We start from the raw sequence: 4,288 nt of genomic DNA on the forward strand, positions 1-4,288 counted from the left end.
TTTGGGTATTAAAGGTGGTCACTTATTTCTAAGTGCCCTGAATTTATCTGGCCATTCTGATGATCATGGTGATGCTCGGATACACCATTCTGACTGCATGTTAATTGGGCCTATTATGGGAGTACCTAATGGAGTTAACTTCAGAAATTCCGCCCCTGTATATAGCCTCCACATTTGACTTGTACCGGTACCTGTAAAGCTAGGGGATTGCCTCTACGCTCTTCACCCTGGTGTATATAATTTAGCTCTCTTGACTACTGTAGAGCTGGGGGTACCCGTTTATGACACAGATAGTAGAAAACATGTCATGAAAATAGGAGCATGTCTCTCTCGATGTCTGGAATAAGCACATCCTTTCCAGTTGCATGCATAAAGTGCATGCACAAGGAATTGTCCTGTAAAACTGTTGTTTGACTATGAACCGAGGGGGGGACTTTGGGGATTTTAGTGTCTCTAATGCAAGCACTGCACTAATGATCACTCTCTAACTGTTCAATTGAAGAGCTCGACGAAATATGCGAACATGTAGTTATTATGTGGATTGTTACGTTAGAATGACATGCATAATCCAAGTGCCTTTGGTATTAAGTAGATGCGCCTTCTGGTTCACATGGTGTTGACTAGCTGTGTATTTGTGGCTGGCATGTTATTCCTAGATGTTAGAACGAAGAATTCAGTGTAATTGCAAGTCTCTTTGGCTTCGAGTTTGGCGATAACCAGGTCCAGTTTAAGTTGCCATGAGGACATCTTAATTTTTCCCCAACACGCATCCCTGGGTTACAGACTCACAGAGAATGCCTACGCAGCGATTGAGCACTATTTGACAGTACTCGGGGTACGCGTCTATAACATCCTAAATTTTCATCTAAATTCCAGCTTTCGATAACTGCGTTTTCAATGCTAAAAACTCAAACTCTTTTGGTTTAGATATAAGACCCTCGTTCACTAACCACATATCTGTCTTTCCACCTTAGTTATGTGTTTATTAGCATCCACATTTGGGATCTCGCTCTACTGAGACAATCCCCTTACTTTCATGCGATAAATTTACATCAAGCTATACACTGATTTGCGAACAGCATTTTTAGGCCAGGTTCGGACGAGCTAAGAATCTTGGGTCAGCAGTGTGAAACAGCCTTTTATCATGGTCCATTTTTCGGCATCAGTAACTTTCACATTATTATGCATCAGTCCCAACCTGATTTTTAGTTTAAATCATTTGGAGTGGGATGTTCATCTTGTCAGCCCTGTAGTGAGGCTAGCCTCGGCGCTATTTTGTCGATACTCGTTGTCATCGAGAGCATACCCCCCTGTATACTAGGGCTCCACATAGCGACGATACTCTGGTATAAAGCTCATCACTTTGAATTTGGTCTATACTTACTAAATCTCTCTGCACTTAGATGATTTATAAATAATCCAAACACAGTCATCTGATACAATACAACACGTTTTGTTTTAAGCATAAGACGCAACTCCATCACTGTGAGCTTCTGATATGAGAACGTCTCCTGTGTAAGCATGCGCATGTCCAGCTGTAATAGTAGGTAAGTGCCAATCATAGCATAATATAGACAATTTATGATAAGCCGGGTCCCTTTGAAACGATGTTAAATAAAATACTGCTCTCCTACATTGACTCTAGTAACCTGTACCCCCTGTATTGTGTGGTTTATGAGCGCGATATCTCTCTGGGGTACAGGGCTATCTTAGATTGGTTTCTCTCTTGTACTAGAGATATGCGAATTGCAATGAAGGCGAGCCATAACCCATGTGGCAGCAATCTCATAGTATATAACGCACATTTTGTACAAAAATTAGACCTCATAATAGTTATCCAACAGTGTGAAAACTACCCAACATTGTACTACATAATACAAAGACGATCAAAAACCAAATATTGAAATACGTGCTCTGAGCTCAGTCTTTGAAGCTAACTCTACACTGCGCCTATAGTATATAGCTCTCAAAACTGATATACATTGGCTCTGTTACTGTGCCTGCTAAGGTTCTGTAGAGTCGAAACCAAGTGGTTATCCCAAGAGCGTTGCTGCTCTAGTTAAAATGATAGTGCGTTCAACAGCGTGTCAGGAACGTGGCTGACAGGATTTTGTCCAGTGTGTGGACTGGTCAAGCGCCAAGATGCCTTGCAGTAGGCTACCGCACAGTGAGGCAGCAGTGGGCCCAGTAGACGAGCACTGCTAATAATGTAGTGGTAGACTTGAGACAATCACAACATTGAACCACGTGTAGTGACCACAACACGCTCAGCAAAACTGCGTCTGCACACCACTATCTCTCATTAGGAGATGGACCGGCTGTATAATAATTGCGGATCATACGGTTGGGTGTGCTGGTGGTGGTCCTGTGTAAATCGCACTGCTGTTGTGTGGCCTGGCGCTGGTACATGGGTAAGGCCATGCACATCAGGTCGATACTGACGCATGATGAGACACATTGAGTGATAGAGAGGCATGAGGGAAAAAACATAGCCATGGATGTGTTGTCTGTGACCTCGTCGCAGCACGGAGAGCAGCATCGGAATCGGACGGAACTGCATGAACCTGTATAACTGGGCCAGTAGAGGGGGATGGTTGAAGTTTTGTTGGTGGAAAGAATGCAACGAAAGGATTGCTCGCTCACGGACGATCCTCTGGAGGCTGGCCACCATCATAGTTTGTGAGGCTAGTGGCTTTTTGGACTTGTTGGTCACTATATAAACTTGCTCTTGGGGAGTGGAAGATGGGCTAGCTAGCTAGTGGTGGTGGGCCATTCTGGGCCGGCCCTGTATATAGCTCAAGCGATTGCGCGATCTGTACCAGGTACGCGGGGACTCGTGCGGCATCGCGGAAGATTTTATTGGAGTACGTTCAGTGCGCATAGATCGACACTAGATGAAGATCCTCACATTGAGTGTGGGTACCGGTGAATATGGGTTTGACGGTCTGGCTGGTGTCTGGCTTGCATACGTGGAGTGGTGTTTTTTCTGGCTTATCGGTATCGTCAGTAGATCTTCACAGTTTGTGAGGATTGTTCGTGTTGAGGTGCGATCCGGTCATAGGATATACGCTCGGAGAATGTTTGGTTTCTCGTATCCTCCTCGGTTCTAGCGACCCTGGATACGTACTGTAGTGCCTACACAGGTTGTGGTACTCTGTCTACAGGTACGTGGAAACAAATATTGTTGCACGGGTCATTCCACAAAGGACTCCACATCTGACTTGAAAGGTGTACCGCCCCGGTAGTAACCCCTTGTATATAGCCTCCACATTAGGACTCAAAAATACTATGTGAAATGGAAAGCGTATAGGTATCACAGGGAGATGGTTTAGTGCCGAAAATAAGAGGTTAGAATACATATAAAAAATAAAATAAAATCCAGAATCTTTCTTAAATCTGATTGATTCCATGTTGAGTGAAGTCTGTTATTCAACTGTGTTTGTATGGGGTTAAAACCCCTGTATATACCTCCACCATTGACTCTGTACCGTACCCCCTGTATATAGCCTCCACATTGACTCTGTACCGGTAACCCCTGTATATAGCTCCACATTGACTCTGTACCGGTACCCCCTGTATATAGCCTCCCATTGGACTTGTCCGGTACCCCCTGTATATAGCCTCCACATTGACTCTGTACCGGTACGCCTGTATATAGCCTCCACATTGACTCTGTACGGTACCCCCTGTATATAGCCTCCACATTGACTCTGTAACTGTACCTTCCCCTGTATATAGCTCCAATTGACTCTGTCCGGTACACCCCTGTATATAGCCTCACATTGACTCTTACCGGTACCCCTGTATATAGCCTCCACATTGACTCTGTACTGGTACCCCCTGTATATAGCCTCCCATTGACTCTGTACGTACCCCCTGTATATAGCTCCAATTGACTCTTATGTACCGCCTCCCTGTATATAGCTCCACATTGACTCTGTACGGTACCCCCTGTATAAGCTCCACATTGATCTGTACCGGTACACCTGTATATAGCCTCCACATTGAACTCTGTACGGTACCCCTCGTTGTAATATAGCCTCCACATTGACTCTGTACCGGTACCCCCTGTATATAGCCTCCACATTGACTCTGTACCGGTACCCCTGTATATAGCTCCACATTGACTCTGTACCGGTAACCCCTGTATATAGCCTCCACATTGACTCTGTACCGGTACCCCCTGTATATAGCTCCACATTGACTCTGTACAGTACCCCTGTATATAGCCTCCACATTGACTCTGTACTGGTAACCCCCTGTATATAGCCTCCACATTGACTCTGTA

This window comes from Salvelinus sp. IW2-2015, linkage group LG20 (assembly GCF_002910315.2).
Source record: "Salvelinus sp. IW2-2015 linkage group LG20, ASM291031v2, whole genome shotgun sequence".
NCBI classification, from domain to species: Eukaryota; Metazoa; Chordata; class Actinopteri; order Salmoniformes; family Salmonidae; genus Salvelinus; species Salvelinus sp. IW2-2015.